The 22,146-nt window shown below is 34.5% G+C and overlaps 1 pseudogene across 1 annotated transcript; it reads left to right on the top strand.

Moving 5' to 3' along the window:
• The first annotated feature begins 12,946 nt into the window (after positions 1-12,946).
• Positions 12,947-15,988, top strand: LOC308503928 (ribonucleases P/MRP protein subunit POP1-like; annotated as a pseudogene). Its single transcript has one exon. The product of its transcript is annotated as a ribonucleases P/MRP protein subunit POP1-like (transcript).
• Positions 15,989-22,146: the final 6,158 nt, after the last annotated feature.

Genomic DNA, 22,146 nt, shown 5'->3' with positions numbered 1-22,146 from the left:
TGTATTCCTTGACATGCCAACTCAGAGCAGTATATAACTATGTGCATATGGATTATATATTACAAGTAGCTATAACTAATAAAAATTAAGTAAATTGGGTTTTACTGATAAAGCCTTCCTCTATTGTAGAATGGTCTTTGCCCTAACTTCTTTAATCTTCAATAATCCTAAAAGACATACTCAGAAATTTCACTTTCTTTTTTTTTTCCCCTAATTCCCACCTCCTCTATCTCAACCTATAAAATCCTGACATGTTCTTTTCAAAAATAGATACTAATGACACTTTCTCCATGAAGCTGTCCCTGGTCATGTGGTTAGAATTGATCTCACTCTGCTTTGAATCCCTTAGGCTTTTAATTACTATTGCTCTCATCACAACCTATAATAGACATATATGTACTCATCTGTCTCTCACTAATAGGTGAACTCATTTAAAAATAAGGATTTTCTTATTCTATGTATGCGTTTCATAAGATCAAGCAATTTATTTTTTAATCACCACAGCATTTAGCACGTGCCTAAATCCTTGTAGCTTCCCAGGGATGCTTATTAAATTGTTATATTCATTTAAAGTCCCTTTCAATATTTTGCACAATAACTAAACTACTAGGTGTGCAAAAATATTTATTTAATCAAGTGATCCTCTAGCAGCTAGCTAAACTCTATAACAGTTCCCTCTGTGTGTATGGTTTCAGTGTGTGTGATTAATAATGCTTATTAAGTATTCTCTATCTTCATAATGCTTTAAGTTTAAGTTGCCTTGTTTCAGAATCTATAACTTCAGGGTTTTATTGTTTATTATCATTATTTTTTTTAATTTACCTCAAGGTTGCTGAAAACAAAAATAACCTGAAGAGCTTATTTATTTTGGGGGTGAATCATTGAAGCATGTTACATTATGTTGAGACATTTGCTTCTGGGGCATGCATCAACTGTGTTCTTGGTTTGATAAGTGCTCACAGCACAAGAATAAAGCAGATAACTAGGTTTTCAATGTGATATGCAAAGAATTTTTAGTCCTGAGAGTGTGCAGCATAAAAAATGTCGCATAACTCAAGTATGACATTCAAGTTAAATATCTCCCTACTTCATTACATGAGTAGAGTTTTGAGTCCCCAGCTTCTTTCAGAATTTATTTAGTTGAAAACAATTCATAAGAAAAAATAATTAATACTACATTAGGTATAGTTGACATGTATTGATTTGACTGCTCAGCACCATTCATTTAATAAGCATTTATCTATCCACTGTTCTTGGTGCTAGCTAGTGAAGAAAATACAGCAGCAAAGAATGAAATACAAAGCCCCTATTCTTATCTCTTATAGATTTTCTTTTCTATACATCAGGGACTGGTCTGTCATAAGGCTAGAGCAGGGTAAAAGAGCAGAATGCCAGGGTCAAAGCATAGGGGGTGTGCCATTTTATGTAGATTCATCAAGATAAGATGACATTTGGAGCAAAAACCTGAGGAGGAATAAAGAAAATCAGCAGATATTATGAATAGGGTGGGGATAGGGGTAGGAGAAACCAGAATTAATTCCAGAAGAGACAACATCTATGTGATAACTCTATTGTAGAAGTGGAATTGACATGTTTGTGAGATAGTAAAGAGTCCAGCGTGGCTAAAATGCAATAAGTGGTGGCTTATAAAATGGCGGAATAAAACATCAGAGCACTAATAGGGCACCAGATCTCTTAGGGAAATTTAGGTCTGGTGAGGATCCTTATTTATCTGAGTGACAGAAGAAGCCATTGGAAGATTTTGAACTGAGGAGTGGCATGACCTAACTTATAGTTTCAAAGACCTCTCATATTTCTGTGTAGAGTATGTTCTGTATTGGAACAAGAATAGAAAAGATGGGACAATTTTAGAAGGCTATTCGAACCTCTAGGTTGAGAGATGAAGGCGGCTTGGTCAGAGGTGGCAGTAATGGATGTGGTTAGAGATGGTCAACTATAATTTTATATATATAATGTGATCGCTCGGTGCGATGTCAGAGGGATAGTGGATGGGGGGATGGGGGGAGGGGGTCCACAGTGTGAGGGATATAAATGATGAACGTCTAAGTATTACCTTGTCTTGTGCACCTGAAACTAATAAAAATAAATAAATAAATAAATAAATAAATAAATAAATAAATAAATAAATAAATAAATAAAGTGATTGTTGATATAAAAAAAGGTAAGATACTGAATATATTTGCAAGGTAGTTAAAATAATTTTTCCTTCATAGTTTGAATACGGAGTGTGCATGAAAAAACAGAAATCGAGAAAAACTAAGAGTTTTTACTTGAATCAGTAGTAGAATGCACTAGATATTATTAAAGCAAGAGGTGTGAGAACAACCGGAGTATATGGCTAGAAATTAGGAGTAGATGAATGTTATCAGTATAGTTACAGTATGTAAATATTTGAGACTAAATACAATCTCCCAGGAAGTGAAAGTAGACAGAGAAAAAAGAATGCCCACGGACTTGGAGCATATTTTGGGGTTGGCAATATAAGAATGGAGAAAAGGAGACAAAGCGTGAGGAGAAAAATCAAACCTAAATGAAGAAAATGAGTCAGGAACTGATCAACTTTGTCAAATACTGTGCATGACTTGAGTAAAACAAGAACAGAATATTGGATTAGATAATACACAGGTCATTAGGAAATACAAAAAGAGTATTTTCATGGAATGATAGAGTGATGGAGAGGAGAGTCTCATTGGACTGGATTAAAAAGACAAGAGAGGTGATAAAGTGGCCACAGAATGTACTGACAGGTTTGTAAGGAGTTTTATAAAAATGAAAACAAAAGACCAGGGAGGCAGAGAACGGGAGTCGCAGGTTGTTCAATTGGATGTGTAGTCAAGAGATTTTTTTTGTTTTGTTTTGTTTCAGTATTTGTCATAGATATTAGAACATTTTTATACAATTATGGACAGTATCCAATTCAGGAAAAATATGATAATGCAGAAAAGATAGGGAATAATTATAATTTCAGGATCAAAATCTTTGAATAAGTGAGATTCTGGGATCTGATGCTCATTTGAAAGGGCTTGCCATAAACAGAAGAAGAAATAATCCACCCATCAAAATAAGGAAGGCAGAATATATGGTTTCAGATATAAGTATATTAGTAGATTTAGAGGTGTGAGCACATCCACATTCTCTTCTGATTGCTGCTTCTGCTACTGCTTTTCTTGTTTATAAACTAGTGAGATTTGAGACCAGACTATCAGCTGAGAATTGAAACCAGAGTGTATTTATTGGAGGTTTGAAGACACATTAGATTGTATTACATAGTTGCATAAATAAGTGGGCAAATGAATGAAGCAGAGTGAAATCTTCGGAGAGTGAAATAAAGGTGCAGAGAGTCAGGTAGAGATGATTTTTCATAGGTGATAGTGGAATCAAGGCTTGTAGCCCCTCAGGGAGTGTTCAGGGATTACTGGCTCCAATAACTTGGTAGTAAGCGTGTAATGGTGGCCTCCTAAGCAGGCCATTCCTCTGGCAGGTTCTCAGCTATGTCTTTCCTCCCTTAGAAACCCCCTAGCCTGGTTCTCCAGCATTCAGGTGAATCCCATGATCTACTATGAAACACTCTTTCACTCAATGTTTTTACGAAAACTAAAATTGGTTCCTGCTTATTTGCAACTAATAACCTTACGCAAACTGACAACCATTGAGGAGTTACTCAATAATTGTAGCAAATATCTGGGTCCCATAAAGTAATAAACCGCAGTTATTCAGTCCTTTACAGCGTTTGTTTAATCCAATAAACTGGACATCCTTTTCAGCTAGATAACTTCCTAAAACAGTCTGTGTATGAGTGCCTCTAAAACTGAGTGTTACAAGGCCACCAAGTGGTATATTTAGAACGTTAACCATCACTGTCAAGCATGGAATGAAGTTTAATCAAATCCTACAGAGAATTTTGAAAGGAGATCAAGAAAGAAACATATTTTCCTCTAATGAGCTGCAACATGCAAACTACTTCCAGAAAGCGTACAGGGAGAGGTAACATTGGTGGAAGTATCAGCTATTACAAGGTAAATATTCCAGTAGGGAACTCCTGAAAACTGCATCACTTGTAGTTTAAAACTGAGAAAAGTGAGAAAGATAAACATGATTCAGGCACATAGCTGTAACATAAGCAGGAATATTAACAATTTTTGAATACTTGGTTAATCTCCAATTAATCCACAATACTGTTTCCATTATATGGAAGTATCAGTAATTGTCTCATAGACCACATTTTCTTTATCATCCAAGACAATCCGGATCCCTTCAATTTTATCCCATTCCCCCATTTTTCCCCTTACACATCAGAATTGAAAGGGTCTGTACTTCTTATATAAAAGTATTATCTCCAGGCAGCTTCAAGAAAACAGAAAAACACAAATATTTTATCATAATTTGTCATCTATTTAAGGGTTTGAAACTGTGATTTTTTTCCATAAAGATATATTTTATTTAAAACTGCATAGGCACACAGTCTAGTATTTAATAGTGGTGCTATCACCAGCTGTCCTTAGTAGAATTCACGGGCTCTTCAATCAAGGTTTCTTAAATCATTCTTGAATGAATATCTGTTTTCAGACATCTCCAAAGGGAAGATGGCCTTACTAGTTCCAATATTTAATTTTTTTTTCACTTACGTCTTTTTTTTTTTTTGGCTATCTAATTATAAAAATGTTATTTCAACTGAAAGGACACCTTCACTTGAAGTGTAATCAGTAGAACATTAATTTGACTTTAATAATTTTTTTTTAATCCTTTCTAAGCAAAAATCCTGTTAGAAAAAGAGAAAAGTGGGCCCAGGCAAAATTGTGCAGTGGAGTTTAATTTGACTGTAGTGTGGGGCCAATCTAGTGTGTGGTGCCCCCATTGTTACTGGTTTGGAGGTAACTTCAATTGTACTTAAACTAAAGCTTGTGCTTCTCAGAGTGGCATCTCATATTGTAAAATTTATATACTCCTTTCTCTATCCCATTCTCATCCATTGAAGTTATGACTTCAAATGACTTTTTGAAATAATTGCCAATATTGCCTGAGTCCTTATCCTCTCTAGGTTTTTTTCTAAGTGTTTCACACAAACCAGCTAATTTAATAAAACCATCCTGTGAGTAGATACTATTATTATTCCTAGTTCACACATAAGAAATCTGTGTTCTAGTTTACAAAAGTGAATTAAAGAGGGGGAAAAAACACACTTTTATAGTTTTTTCAAAGTATAATATTTCTAATACTGTTTGTGGTTTAAAAAGTTTTGTGAATAAAGATACTACTTGAGTGTATCTGTCTCGGCTTTTTTTGTCTAAAACATACGAAGAAGTTTTTACAAACAGTTAAAAATAAAATTTTTGGCTAAGATTACTACTTTATAGAAATGGAAATTTTAGCATTTTTATGCATCATTCTTAAGAAAAAATACTGCTTTTTATTTTTCCAAACTTTTGTTGTAAAAAAGGTTCCAAGTGTTCAAATACTAAAATGCCATGCTCAGACTGAAATACCCTGGCAAAACTATGTCTGTATAGGGTTTGCAAATAGGCACATATAAAGAGAAAATTCACTTTCTAGCCAGCATTTTTCTATAAACGAGGTCACCTTTCTTTAATTCTCTGAAGATAAAGTCTAAGAAAACTATATTTGGCAGGCCAACTCAAATGGCAGACCAGGAAAGAAGCTATGAAACACAGCCTGACAGTATTGCCACAGCTTATTTTAGTTCTGTGTACCTACTGCCTACCCACCTGACTTCATTATAGAGAAAATCCACAGGGATTCAGGTGGAAAAAAAAATGATACAGTCTCTGATCATTTGATCTATTTTGTGTTAGCCTAAGCTAAACTTTAATTTTACTCCTCTACTAAAACCTTTATCAGCAAAACAAGCTCTATATTTCTAATGCACATTTGATTCCGGCAAGAGGTAATCTGATTTTGGCTACTCACATGATGCAGTCTCATTTTGACTATAAAATTTGGAAGAGATAATGATTTATTATTTTCTCTAAAGGTGTATCTGCTCACTACAAAACATAAAGTGAATTAGCTGTTTCACATGATTTGTTCAGACAAATAATTTAAATAAATAAGATCAAAATAAGAACATTTTGTGTTTGTAATTTTTTCCATGATTCTTTACATCGTCATGCTGTATGATAAAAAAAACAATCTAAGCACAATGGCTAACATCCTTTCTTTTTATTTCACTCTGAGAAATGAACTGTTATATGAAGTGAGAACCAGCTCTTGTGTATCATGAATATGACAACAAACTCCTTGAGTAATACTAATCTGGACTTCTTGTCATGTGGATGGGTAGGGGAACAGTATTTTCAATGTATAGATACAACCTCAGAGAAGACTGTACATGCCTCATTAAATATCACACATTGTCCTTTAAGGGGTTCAAACACATATTAGAAACATAAAAATAGAAACATTTCTAAAAGTACCAATGTGAAGGAAGACTCAATATTTTTATGGCAACATTCATAAAACAAAGTTAACTTGTTGTAATAATCCTGCCCTATAAAGACAGCCTAGATGTGGCATTAAAAACAATTATACTTGGATACTTCCAGTGGAGCAAATGGATTACAAAAATTTGTTGATGATAGACTTACTAGTTTCCAAAATGTTATTCCTTATCTTGATCTATGGTTTATAGAGTCACATAGCCAAGTCATGATAAAATAATTGTATCTAGGAATTAAAGTGTTTTTTACCCCCTTTACAACATAAAAATTCCTATAAAATGAATGTGTAAAATTGTTCAATTTTAAAAGTCTAACTACTTGGAGGCATAGTTTGTTTGATTCTATTATTTCTTTATGAAGTAGTCTTTCAATAGATGCACACATTTCATTTTATGACACAACCTCCCTTTTGAAGGGAGTTTGAATAATCTAAGAAGACTATAAAGTATTATAAACACATTTGTATTTGTATCTTTTAATTTGTAGTATCCCCTTATATCTTGAAAATAATTTTTTCTCTTTACGTAATGGACTTTTTCTTGTTTATATACTATTTCTCCACAAATATGCAGAGCTTCACTCCCTCCCATTTTTGAATTAAGTAGAAATAAACCTAACTTCCTTTATTCAATCACAAAATAATTTATTTAAAACCTCTTGTTTTTCTATGTGAACCACTATTAAAATTGAGCAGCGATACTAAAATATAAATTAAATTTGGAAGTGGTAAGAACAGTTTTTGTTTTTTGTGTTTGTTTGTTTGTTTTTTATGATTTTGCCTTTCTCTTTAATGGAATCACTCTTCTTAAAAAAAAGCTTGCAACCCATCAAATACACCCAAGGAGTTTATTGAAATTATATGATCCGCATCCCAGACAAACCCCAAAATCTTAAGGCCTGAAGCCCTGGTATCCAATTTTAAATTTCTTCCCAGAGGGATAATAACACACAGACAAGTTTAATAGCCACTAAAATAAAGATATCAAGCATACCTAGCTGATCAAAACGATTAGAAGTGAAATCAAAGATCTGCTTGTCACATCTATGCTTATCTCTAAATCATAGTTAAGGTACAATCTATTTCATTAGGATTTGTAATTATAAATCAGCATAAAATTTAAGTGCCCATAAATTTAAACACATCTATGTGATGGGTTACTGTACAACAACAGATGTGTGGGATCATAGAGAGGGAATTCATTGGCTCTGACCCTCACCTTTATTTTCTCTTATGAGTTCTTATAATCTGTGTGACTACATCTAGAGGAATAAACATATCTATAATATTAAAAACATCCTCTAAATGTCTTCTTTTGCTTTGAGTTAATTTCAAAAAATAAAATTCATAGAAGCCCATTAGCAAAGTCTCACTTGGGATAATGACTCCTTAATATGAAAAAGGAAATCTTTATAGAATTTGTGCATTGATAATCTATACCATTGTTGCTAAAGCTACTATGCTTTTTGTTGCTCATAACTAAAAGTAAGCATACATTTTATGAGTTAGAAAACATTTTTGAGGCTTTGAAATCTGGTTTACCAATCAAAACCCTCTCTCAATTTTTCAATCCCCCATAAAATTTCTTCTCTCTCTCTGTCTCTCTCTCTGTCTCTCTCTCTCTCTCTCTCTGTCTCTCTCTCTCTCTCTCTCTCTGTCTCTCTCTCTCTCTGTCTCTCTCTCTCTCTCTCTCTCTCTCTCTCTCTCTCTCTCTGTCTCTCTCTCCCCCCCACCCCCAACTCCCTCTCTCTTAAACACACACACACACACACACACACACACACACACACACTTTGATATTCTTTCTTTGATTCTAACTTTCTAGCTGGTAATTCTGAGCCAGACCTCAGTGTAGACAAACTCTCCTCATTTTACAATATTATTATTTCTCTTAGCTCAATTAACATAGGCTAGAATTTTTCAAGGGAAACATAGCTATCAAGAATCAATGCAGTGGAATGGTAAGAGTATCTGATTAATTACCTGACCTACATTTTCACTGTATGACTATGGGCAAGTCAAATCAAATTGAGGAATCTCTATTTCTTCATCTATAAAGTAAAACTAAATTAAATCTCCCCTGCCTATCTTATAGAGATTGTGATAAGAACAAATTAGATAATTTCCCTATGAACATCAATGTGCTGGTGAATTTTTATTTGTAATTCAAATTTTTAAAAAAAGGTTTCATAATGGAGACATAATGGAGACATAATGGAGACAACCTAAATTCTAATTTCTTTACGTGTGTGTGTGCACAATAAGAATTCAAAAATTTAAATCATTCATAGCTTATATTTGTAGTATAACTGGGAAAGAGTTTATGTGATAATAAATTTACATATAACTGGAAACATTAAAACCCAAAAGTAAAAATGAGTAGGCTCAAGAGATAGCAGCAGAGCAGAGAATCAAGTAGGATTTTCCCTTAATAAGGAAAAGTGCGGCAAATTTATGATTTTATAAGAAACACTAAGGAGTTTTTACCCAGAAGTAATAGGTGCTATATTGAGTGGTTTCCCTAAATCTGAAACTTTTGTTCTTCATAAGATACTATGATAAAAATTCAAAGATGGAGAGAAAATATTCTTAAAAACATGTCAAAAGTTTAAATCGAAAATGTGAATATTAATCATAAGAAGACAAACAGCCCAATACAACATAAGCAAAGATTTCAACAAATATTTCATTAAAGAAAATATATTAATGACCAATAAATATAGAAAAAGCTGCTCAACATCATTGGTCATTGGGAAAATGGAAATTCAAAGCACAATATGGTAGCATGACACACTTATTAAAATGACTGAAATTTAAAAGCCTCACAATAACAATTATTGATATTGACATGAAGCCATGGTAATTTTTTTTACACTGGTAGAAATATAAAATGTTTCAATCACTTTGGAAAAAAGTTTGGCAGTTTTTTGAAATTTCATTCTTAATTTTAAACCAAGAGAAAAGAAAATGCTCATAAGACATACACATAAATATGCACAGGACTTTTATCCATAATAATAATTAAACCCTGGAAATAACCCAAATGTCCACCAACAGCTAAATAGATAAACAAATTAGAGTATTTTCATAAAATGAAATACTACTATTTAGCAATAAAAGGGCAGGGTACCCTACAACATATGCAAAGTATAAATGAATCTCCAAAATATTATTTCAGTGGGGGAAAAAAGCAGATTCAAAAGACTACATAGCATATTATTCCATTTACATGAAATTCTAGAAATTGGCAAAACCAACCAGAAGCAGACTGATGATGGTTGGCTGGGGCTGGGATCAATACAAGTGGAATTTTGGGGTAGGGTCCATACCAAAGTTCTGTAGCTTGCTTGCACTGGTGGTTAGCAAGTGTATAAATTTGTCAAAACATGTCAAAATCTAAAGTTAAAATGGATGCATTTTATTGTAAGTAATTTAAGTATTAATAAAGTTGATTTATAGAACTCTTGTTTGGAAAGGAGGAAACAGAGCTATGATTTTGTTATATAAAAAAAAAAAAATTAGAAACCAGGCCAAAGACATATAACCAGAAAAATAAGATGCTAAAAACCACAATTCACATATCAATTATCAATATCTATGAACTAAAATCCAACTTTTATAAAGCAAAAGTTACAAGAGCTGAAAGAAAAAATATACAGAATGACACTCATAATTGAAGTTATCATGCCACTGTCAGTTCAAGACTCAGTACATAGACAAAAAACAGTAAAAGATATAGGAACTTAAGTATAGGCAGTATAGGCAGTATACATCCCTATGATAAAGTAAAATACACTCTCACGTCCACATTAAATATATATTAATTTAAAATTATTTTTATTAAATTTATTAGGGTGACATTGGTTAATGAAAGTATGTAGGTTTCAAGTGTACAACTCTATAATACATCATCTATGTATTGCATTGTGAGTTCACCATCCAAAGTCAAATTTCCTTTCGTCACCATATATTTGAACCCTTTTACCCTCTTCTACCTACCCTTCTCCCCCTTTACCCTCTGGTAATCACTAAACTGTTGTCTGTGTCTATGAGGCTTTGCTTGTCTGTCTTATTTGATTGTTTTACACCCCACATACGAGTGAAATCACACTAAATACTTTAAAAATTGAACACTTATTAGGGTCATAAGAGAAACCTCAATAAGCACCATGAATTAAAAATTGTAGAAATCTAATTCAAAGAAACAAACAAAAACCAAAGAAACCATATTTCCTAAAAGTGTGTGTGTGTGTGTGTGTGTGTGTGTGTGTGTGTGTGTGTATTAGCTTGAGTCATGGAGGTATAAAAACTGATATTGCAGCCTTTCTAGAAAACAATAATAAAGATAACACACAAATTATAATCTATGAAATAAAATTAAACTGGTGATAACAAGATTCATAATTTTAAATAATTCAACAGAAGTTAGGAAGAAATAAAAATGAACTAAATAATCCGTTAAGTTGTCTTGAATATGAACAAAGAAAACAGAGGAATATGAACAAAGAAAGACAGTAGAAAAATAGATAGAAAGCAGAATATAAGTTAGAAAGCAAAAAATTCAGTAAAGTATTTAAACCACAAAGTTATTTCCTTGAAAAGTCATTCAATTAAACAAAAAGGTAGCTAACCTAACTAAAAATAAATGGAAAATATTCAACTGTTAAAAAAAACGACAAGAAAAATAACCATTGAAACAGGAGATTTAAAAGTCTAGATTGCAAAATAAGTCAGACAGAAAAAGCAGAGAACCATATGATTTCACTGATATGTGGTATATAAACCAAAAACAACAAAAGAAGACAAACAAATGAGAAACAAAAACTCATAGACACAGACAATAGTTTAGTGGTTACCAGAGGGTAAGGGGGGAGGAGGGAGGTAGATGAGGGTAAAGGGGATCAAATATATAGTGATGGAAGGAGAACTGACTCTGGGTGGTGAACACACAATGGGATTTATAGATGATGTAATACAGAATTGTACACCTGAAATCTATGTAACTTTACTAACAATTGTCACCCCAATAAACTTAAATTAATAAAAGTCTATATTGTATTCATCTATTCAAATGTACTTGAAAATCAATACAAAATGTTTTTTTTTGTTTTATATTATAGAAAATTACAGTTTACCAGAATTGACTCAAGTGTAAAAGAAAATATAAACAGAAAACTTTCTATTAAAAAATGGAAAATTTCTAAAAATCTATTGCAATACCTAGCCGAGGGAATTTCACAGTAGAATTTCACAAAATCTTCAATGACCAGATAATCCCAGTGCTCTTTAAAATCAAACAACCAAAGAAAAATGAATTTTTTAAAAGTCTTTTGCTGGTAACTAACTATAACACCAATACTCAAAATTGATATATATTGCTAAATATAAATAAAATAAAGATCAATCTGAATTCTAATGTCTATGCAATTATAAAACACACAAAATTCTAAATAGAATACGAGCAAATAGAACTGAATAGTATATAATATCACATTACAAAATAATACATCTTGATCATGTGGGATTTATTTCAGAATTACAAGGTTAGCTCAATACATACTCATATTAAGCAACCCATTAGCATACTTCTAAAGTTAAAAATAATATAACTATATTAAAAAGATATTCAACAAATTCAACACCCATTCTTGATTAAAAATAAGCAAATTTCCTTATTTAATGGTGAAACACGGAATTTCTTCTAAAATAAAAAATAAGACAAAGATGTCTGATAACATTATCTTTTTTAGCCATTTTATTAGAGATGCTAGCCAAAGCAATCAGTCAAGAGAAAACAATCAGAGCATTTGTATTAGAAAAGAAGTGAAGCAGTAAAACTTTTCTCTACTTGCAAGATCCTATACCTGGAAAACACAAGAGACTTACTAGAGAGAAGAAATTAATGTCCATTCTAATTATTAGTAAGTTCTTTATATTGACAAGTTTGTGTCTCCTTAACAATCATCAGTAGTTTTCACTTTGCCCTGTGAAGCCACACAGAATAAGTCTAAATCTTCTTCCACATGATAGTTTCTTAATTTGAAAAAAAGCAAGAACTTTCACCTCTCCCCAAAGTCTGTTCTTTTTCAAGGATGCCTGTATCTTTCATATAGTATTTACATGGTTTTCAATCTATTCTTCATCCTACTTCTCCTCCTCCTCCTTTTTGATGGACTATTTTGTTAAGATCGTTCTTAAAATATTGTCACCAGACTAGGACAACATTTAGCAGGTATGTTGCTCAGCATGAACTAAGAGCTAGGCTATTATTGCTCTACTGAATCTGAGAATGAACATGTAACTTATCATTCAAACTGTGATGTTTTTAAGAGTGAAAAGGGATGTCATTCATAATTATGCTGGGATGCGCCATCCAGCTCGCTCACCATTCATGCCATTTTGGAGACTGTGGCGAAGCCTTGTCATTCTGACCGGGAAGCCCTGGCTTCCTCCATCGGTTCGTCAAGCAGAAATGTCTAATGTAAAAGAAAGAAAACATGCTAAGAAAATGAAACCAGTCCACTAATGTGACTTTATCCTCTGGCTTTGTGGCTGATAGAAGTGTAAAGCACCATAATAGAGGTGGAAAACCTTTCCGAGCTCAAAAACAAGTCTTTTTCTGGAACTTCACGACAGCGGCAAACCAGAATGACCCACTATTTACCACCTGAGCCTGATGTGAATGAGCAGTCTTCCTCCAAAGTCATGTTTAAAAAAAAGGGATAGAAAGCAGGTCCTGAGGGCACTTCTCAGAAGATTTCTAAGTATATAACAGCTTCTACTTTTGGTCAGGCCTGAGCTGCTGAAATCAGTGCTATGTTGAAAGCAGTAACGCAGAAGTCCTTTAATTCACTGGTTTTCCAGACTCTGCCATGGCACATGAAACGAAGAGCCAATGAGCCACAATGTGAAACGCCTTCCTAGACGGTTATAGGAGATTGCCCAGAAAGAGGCAGAGAAAGTAGTACAACAGAAAAAAGAACATTCAAAAAATAAATGCCACAAAGCTTGAAGATGTCACATAAATCAAGTGCTAGAATTTAACTGTAGACAAAAGAAGAACATATGGTTAGAAACTCACATCTGGCATGCCAAGCGGTTTCACATGGTCAAGAAGTGGGGCTACTGCCTTGGGGAGAGGCCGACAGTCAAGAGTCACAGAGCCTGTTATTGAGCTATGACAAACCGCTGCCTCCTTCAGGATTTATCTTACTACTGTTGTTTGGAGTTGAAAGGCAAAGAGGAAGAAATACTAGAGGCACTTTCTCCAATGTGTAGCACAGACACAGGATTGACTTTTGCAGCAGTTCACTGCTTGTCTGGAAAGTGCCAAGGTAGTCTCGTGCTTTACAGGGCAAATAAATATCCAAGAGAAGTGCTGTAACCTGTTACATTTATTTTGAAGTCTGAGAGGAGCGTTGGCAACCCTTCTGAGAGCAGGCAGTTGTGGATCTGGCTTCACCCAACTCTTAAACAGGATATTTTAGAGGAAATAAAAGTGGTATGCCAGTGTATGGAGCCCACCAAATCAACTGTCTGCATCTCCGACCCTCTTCTGACACCAAACCAAGAAAAAAGCCAAACTAAACTTCTTGATGAGAAAATTGGCAAGAAAAGAAAATGGAAAGACGATGGGGAAAATGCAAAACCAATTAAAAAAATTATCGGTGACAGAATTAGAGATCCATGTCAATTGTATTCTTGGATCTCACCAACCACAGGCATTCTAATCAGTGATTTGATGATGGAGATGAACAGATTCCAGCTGATTGGTCCACCTTCCCACTCCATGCTAACTGAGGCAGTAAAAGCTGCTGCTGTCCACACCAGAGAAGACACACAGAACACACCTCACCATCGGTGGACTGAAACCTGTAAAAATCCTGATAGCGTTTCTCTTCACCACAGACAGGAAGCCATAGTTGCATTGTTGGGAGGAATAACATCACCAGCAGAAATTCCGGCAGGTACTATTCTGGGACTGACAGTTGGGCATCCCAGAATAAATTTGCCTCAGAAGAGGTCCAAAATTTTGCCCAATTCAGAAAAATGCCAAGATAATGAGAAAGTTAGACAGCTGCTTCTGAAGGGTGTGCCTATAGAGTGTACGCATGGCTTTATTTGGAACCAAGCTATCTTTAAGAGTTTCACAGAGAATAAAATCTCAGATCAGGATTTAAACCGGAAGAGAAGTGAATTGCTGGTGCCCGGGTCACAGCTTGTTTTAGGTCCCCATGAATCCAAGACAACTCTACTCTTGATTCAACAGCCAGGAAAAGTGACTGGTGATGACCGATGAGGCTGGGGAAGTGGCTGGGATGTCCTGCTCCCAAAGGGTTGGGGCATGGCTTTTTGGACTCCATTTATCTATTGAGGTGCAAGGGTTGGAGGATTGAAAGAGGCTATAATGCATTCTCAGTATAAAAGGTCTCCTCACATCCCAGGTGATTTTCCAGATTGCCCTGCTGGGATTCTGTTTGCTGAAGAGCAAGCCAAGAATCTTCTTGAAAAGTATAAACAATGCCCTCCAGCAAAGTGGCCCAACTACATTAAGCTTGGCACTCTGGCATCTTTCTGCTGCCCCTGGGAGCAGTTGACTCGAGACTGGGAATCAAGAGCTCAGGCCCAAGAGGAATCATCTGTAGCTTCCTCTCCAAGTGATGAGGAGAATTATTGGAGAGGAGACAAGGAGCCTTGTGCTCCTACGCCAGAAAAAAAACTTGTCAAGTGTCTGATACAGTGGGCACATCGCTGCACGCCTGCAGTGAACCCAAAGGTCGAATGGACACAGCGTGTCCAACGCAGATGGGCACTGAGTGGACAACGGGCCAGGATGCCGTCCGCAGGCGCCTCTGTGTTCTTACTAGTAGAGCATCTCTGAAGCAGCTGTCAGCCTGGTGTGGGCCCAGTTCCGGGGACAGTTGAGCAGCCTGGCAAGTTCCCAATAGAGGGCAGCAGGAACTGACCAGAGAGGCTTGCCTGTCTTTCTTGGACCACTTCTCCAGGGCCTTGGGGTGGGTCAGCCTTTCCCTGCTCAGGAAGGGCAGCCCCGAGCCGCACGCCATGATCTGTGTCCCAGCCAAGGAGGACTTCCTCCGGCTCAGTCAGGATTGGCTCTACTGTGCGTCCCAGGAATCCAAGCACAGCGACCCATTCAAGAGCAAGATCCGGAAACAGAAAGAGAAGAAGAAACTAGAGAAGAGGCAGAACCAAGGAGATCTGAGGGCCTGGAAGCAGGGCACCCGATGGCTGAGCACCAAGCTCCCACCCTGGGCTTGTGGTTGGGCCCTCTCCCCGATATGACTTTGCATTGCTCCAGAGTTCTCATTGGCTTTGTCACACAGGGAGATTTTTCTATAGCTGTCGGCTGTGGGGAAGCCCTGGGGTTTGTTAGTTCGACAGGCTTGCTAGATATGCTGTCCAACCAGCCAGCTGGGGAGAGGGGCCTAGTGTTACTGAGGCCTCCTGCCTCTCTCTGCAGTATCGATTTGCGAGAATTGCTATTGAGGTGTGAACTCCGGTTTATGTCCTTGCAGGGTATGGACGGTAACTGCGTTTGCCAAGTACCACAATTGGAGAGTTTTGTTTTCTCCATCTTCTGTTTCAAAATATCACATGAAATTCCTTGAAAATGAGAATAAAAAATTATGTATTATGCAAAAAAAAAATAATTATGCTGGGACAACGGGACCAAAATGAGTCTGTCCTTTTCTAACAGAGATCTTTGACTCCTCCCCTATTAATCTGCATTCTATATTTCCATTAATGTAATCTTTCATTAGCCTTCTCATTTTATGGGAAGTATCGTATTTACAGGGTAAAAGAATCCAGTCTGGCATATTTTGTACTGACAAGAATGGGTGACTTTGAATAAATTTTATTTATCTGAGCCTTAGTTTCTTATCTATAAAAACTGAAATAAATAAATTTTGAAGCATTTGTGAAAGGAATAAAAATTTTATATGAAAAATTAGAGTGTCACATTATTGATGGCCTTCAAGTGACAGGCACTTTACATTCATTATCTCTAGTCCTCACAAGGACACTGTAAAAGATTTACAATGAAAGAACTGAGGTTCAGAGATAATAGGTGACTGCCCAAACTATAATTGCTGGAAAGCAGTGAGAGTAAACTACACCTGACTTTTTTGTGTGTCTTTTTAAAAACTTTGGGATAACCCAAATATTCAAAAATAATAGAAAATAATATAATAAACATTAATGCACTGACTATTCACTATAATAAATTATACTATTTTGCTGTGTTTGCCACATATACACAGAGGGTGCCAAAAAATGTATACAAATTTTAAGAAAGGAAAAAACTATATTAAAATTATGCTGACGGTAACCACTTTGAGTACCTCTTGCAATTGCAAAAGTCAAATGTGACTTGCATTCATTTTTTGTCAGTATATATTGAGTATTACAATTTTAATAGCTTTTTCCTTTCTTAAAACGTGTATACATTTTTTCGCACATAAATGTATACATATATATGTGTATATATACACATATATATGTATATATTTTAATTAAATTTATACATATACATATATGTATATATACACATATGTGTATATATATATTAATTAAATTCATTGGGGTAACATTGGTTAATAACATTATATAAATTTCAGGTGTTAATAAACAAGCACATAGATACAGGTGAAATCCCTCTGAATTTCTTATAAATTATATTCACTATCATCTTCACTAAAAGTAACCACCAGTCTTTATTTGTTATTTATTTGTTCCATAAACTGCTATACAGTGTCATTTGTGTTTTGTAAGTGAACTGCACTTTATGCATTATTTAGCGATTGGCATTTTTTTCGACTTTATGCTTTTATGTTTATCCACTTGATACATGAATCTCTAATCTATTCATTTTTTTTTCTGTATGTCTCCATTACCTTCTTAAACATTTAAGCTGTTTCCAGTGTTTAATAATGGAAACAATGGGGAGGCAAATACCCAATAGATGTCTCCTCTTGCCTATAGGTTGGAATCTCTGAGCTGGCCACCTCCCTAATCCTTTACAGACCTGAGTCTGAAACTTCCACCCAATTCTTGGTAGAAACAGTTACTCTGCAGGGAACCTCTGGTTTGTAGCAACAATCATGCTTACCGCCACCCACCAAGGTCAGAGTACTAGCCATGTCATAATCTCTACCATAAATTCATAAAGAAAACATCTCATATCAAACAGAAGTCATTCCAAATACACAGATCCATAAATAAACACAGACCACACATGCATTTGTCCCTTACTAGTTTCTATAGTTCTCAATGTTTCTATTAAGAAATAAGTAAATTGGGGGCCGGCCCGGTTGCTCAGGCGGTTAGAGCTCCATGCTCCTAACTCTGAAGGCTGCCAGTTCGATTCCCACAGGAGCCAGTGGACTCTCAACCACAAGGTTGTTGGTTGGATTCCTCAAGTCCCCCAAAGGATGTTTGGGCTGTGCCCCCTGCAACTAGAAAACGGCAACTGGACCTGGAGCTGAGCTGAGCCCTCCACAACTAAGACTGAAAGGACAACAACTTGAAGCTGAATGGCACCCTCCACAACTAAGTTTGAAAGGACAACAACTTGACTTGGAAAAAAAAGTTCTGGAAGTACACACTGTTCCCCAATAAAGTCCTATTCCCCTTCCCCAATAAAAATCTTAAAGAAAAAAAGAAAGAAGTAAATTATTCGATCAAGGGAATATTCAATATGGAAAAATTACAGGTTTATTAATAAGTAAATTAAGAAATAAATAAATGATTTTATCAAGGGAATATTTAAGATGTAAAATTACAGGCTTCAGTAAAATAAATGACCTTAAAATTCAGGACATCAATTTATGGAAATTGCATTTTCTATTCATTGCCTGAGCTCTAGTGAAATGCAACAATGACTATTTTTATTTATTTATGTTCCTAATATTTCACACCCCTTGAACATATTTCAGAATATTCAGAAAATGACAGGCACATTAATTCCAATGGTAGTGAACATTTTCTGCATGCTGATATTTTAAAAAGACTTCACATCGTGAAATCCATGTTATTAGTTTTGTAATGGAAATAATCAGAATTAAATTACTATTTAAAAAGGTGGATGGACTGAAGAGTGCTATTTACTTTCCTTCCAAAGTTAAGTCAATCATGGAAAATAAATCCTAGAGATGAATAGATTGAAATAAAAAACAAAATGTCTCATAAAAATTATATTGATAATGGTTTTATTATGAGTTCGCTCATTATGCCACAACTGCTGAAGTTTGAGATGAGCTTTGATGCTTAATTGTCCCCAGTGTAGAGTCTCCCCCATTAGGCAGATCCCTACATACCTGTCAATGGAAAACTGTAAGGCTTACAAATGGTAAGCTACCCAATAGAGGTATAATGAGAAAATCAGAAAATCAGTGACACAGAAAATCAGTGATAGGACTTCAAAAGAATATGAAGCTGCTATGAGATTCTGGATCATTGGAAGAAGATTAAAGATGTGTAAGTTAAATAAGTTGCCAAGCAGAAGACATCTCTGTTCCTGCTACTTGAGGCAGAAGGAACATGCTTTCACATATTGGATCTTCAATCATGCAACATAAACATATCTGCTCATAGTTTTGTAATCTGATCACAGTCCTATTTTGTACTTGCCTGTCTCTGCTTCATCTATTTCTCATTCTCTAAAGGAACTTCGGAAAGTTTGAAAGTTTGAATAGTTAGAATCCTTTAAAGGATACTGGCTATTTGAATAGGTTGTTTGTTGACATGCAGAGATTTGGAGAGGGTGGTGAAAGAAAAACTTTACTGTGTAGTGTGTTAATTCCTGTTAGTTTCCTACTGATAGGTGTTGATAGACCTGGATGAACAAACATTCCCCCACAGTGCTTAACAAGAGTAACATGTAAAGGAACATCTGCCTACGACAACAAATAAAGATTTGAGAAAAAAAAACTTGAAAGAGAATAATAAAAAAGTATTTGCAGACTCTGTTCTTTTTACAAACATTGACTCTTAAAGAACATTTGTTCCATGGTAAATAAAAGGATGACTAGTGAAAGGAATAAAATAGAAGAGAAAATGTTTTGACTTTTGAAGCGTGCCCTTGGTTCTAATTTCAGATCTGCCCTCAAATAACAATGGGATTTTGCAACAAATCACTTCATAGGGTCAATTTCCCTACTCCAAAATATAAAGCTGCTAAAACAGATGGTTTCTAAGGTTTCTCTACTCTGACACTATGACACTGTGGGCACCCCAATATGTGTTTAGTTTCAACACAAGAGTTTGTACAAAGGACATTTGATGAAATTCATATATTTTATACTGTAGCTAGGAAAGAAAAAGTAACAACCAAATAGGAAAAACGTAGTTGCAACAGGCTAATTACTAATGAACAACGCAGAGATAGCCACATTTTTCTATCCACTTCATTGACCTCAATGACTTTTTAGTTAAGTTCCCAACGTCCTTTCTAGTCAGTGTCCGGGAAGAAATAGGCCTAATAAGATATTTAATCCTAATCAACCTAATGTAAGATGGTATTTGGATTTTCCCTTATCACATATCCTTTCTTTCATTAAAAACACACAAAATTTGGGGGGAAAAATGTATTTCAGTGGTGATTTATTTCATATTAGACCATAATAACCTAAGATTAACATTTTAGTTGATTTACAAATGTAACCAAATGATGTGAGAAAATGAAGAAGAGATCGACAGTTTGGAAATTTTAATGCTAAAACACTTTCAATAAAATATTCTCTCCTGAAAATCTCTTGTACAGATTGAAAAGCAATAGCTCATAACAAAAAAATCATACTCAAATTGAGAGAGCTTTACATTTTAATAGGAAATCATCGCTATACTTCAAATTAACTTATAAAATAGTTTTCTTAAATGTTTTTCATGCTCTTTAAATTTCATTATAATTTCATTACTATAATCATTCTTTGTTAATTAATTATTGCAATTTCTTTCAGGTGGTTAACAGTTCTTTTTAAAAAATTCTGGCTAACTTGAGTGCTTCTAAAAATGTAGTTACATTGTCCTAAGTAGTGTGAAATGCAATAGTGGAAAATATAGACAGTGCCCATTGTGCCATCATAAAACTTAGACTCAAAATGGCCTAACAAGTATTTTTTTCCTGCTGGTGCAAAAAGGATTTCTAATGATACTTTAATATCTGAAATATAAAGCTGCTCATGGTTGTGGTTCATTCTTATTCAGAGCTAATATTGAAATTGGATAGTTCACTGAATGAGAAATGTATAAATTCCTTACTAAGTCAACTCAGATTACACTAAGAGAATCATGAAGATGGTTTTCTAAATATTCCAAATTCAATGCTAGCCATACACTACAGACAAATTAGATAATATCTAAGTCAAATAAATAAGTTAACGAAAGTTTTGAAAAGAATTGGTTAAGTTTCATTCATAGCCAGGTATCCAATTTCATTTATTTACTTATTTATTTTTTGCTTATTCGGTGATAAGTATACCATTCTAATATGAAATAAAATCTATTGTGAGAATTGTTTATTTGAGAAATCAATTTTTAACTGAAAATCTATAATTAAAGTTTGCTAGTCTATAAAATAATGTTAAGTAATAACTAATATTGATTTTGCTTCTAGAATAAACCAATAAGAAACATAGGTAGTACATTCCATTCACTGTGTTAAACACTGCATTTTATAGTCAATTCTTAAATTCATTTACAGAAAAAATAATCCTTACCTGTAAATATTTTTATTCAATACAGTCTACATTTTCCAGGGCTTCACGTTTTGCAACCTGTTTATTTGGAGTCATGTACTAAAAAACCATCATTTGCTATTGCTTGTTCTTACTTGTTTCACTTGTTTTTTCCAGTGTTTGAAGAGAAACCATTAGCAGTGCATACATCAGCAAAAGACAGCATATATATTTGTGTATTTAATCTCATAGCCATGCATTTACAAAAGTGACCTCCAGGAATAAATGTTTCTAAAATGAGCCAAAAACATTAAAGTACTACCAACTCTGAGGTTTGGAAAGTACCTTAGAAATGATCACACCAAATACTCCCTCAATTTATAGATGAGGAAATTCATCTATATCACATTGTTGGTATAGCCAAAGTTTGTAAAATTTGTGCAATACTCATCCTGTTATTCCATTTTAGATAAAAGCAGAAGTTCTCATTCAAACTTTATAAATCTCCTTATTCTTACGCGTGAACAGCTCAATACTTAACAAAAATTTATTAAGAACAGGTTCTAGGAAACAACACGAGAAAAGTACAATAGAAAAGCAGAATTCACTGTGTGCAACAGACACACAAATAGTTCTTGACAATAAAGTGCTCTAAAATTAGCTTTTACAAACACTATGGGAATATAGTACGTGTTGCTCCCTCTAGAACTTGAGGGCTTATATACTTTTGTATTCAGGCATCTAACAGTATCTATTACACACTTTTTATTCAATAAATATTTGGGCACTTAAAAATCTGGAGATTTTCCCTCCTGGTACACCTTATATAACAAAAGATACACAACAAAACCTTGATTTGGCTGAATCCAGTTTATATGTTTGAATAAACCAAATTTTGTAAACTGTATGTAATTCCATGGCCTTGCTGAGATTATGAGCAATAAGGATGCATTTCGTAAAAAAACAAACAAACAAA

The sequence above is a fragment of the Rhinolophus hipposideros genome, assembly GCF_964194185.1.
Source record: "Rhinolophus hipposideros genome assembly, chromosome: 10".
Classification (NCBI taxonomy): Eukaryota; Metazoa; Chordata; class Mammalia; order Chiroptera; family Rhinolophidae; genus Rhinolophus; species Rhinolophus hipposideros.
Note: the sequence above shows the minus strand (reverse complement) of the source record. Positions and strands in the feature narration are given on the sequence as shown.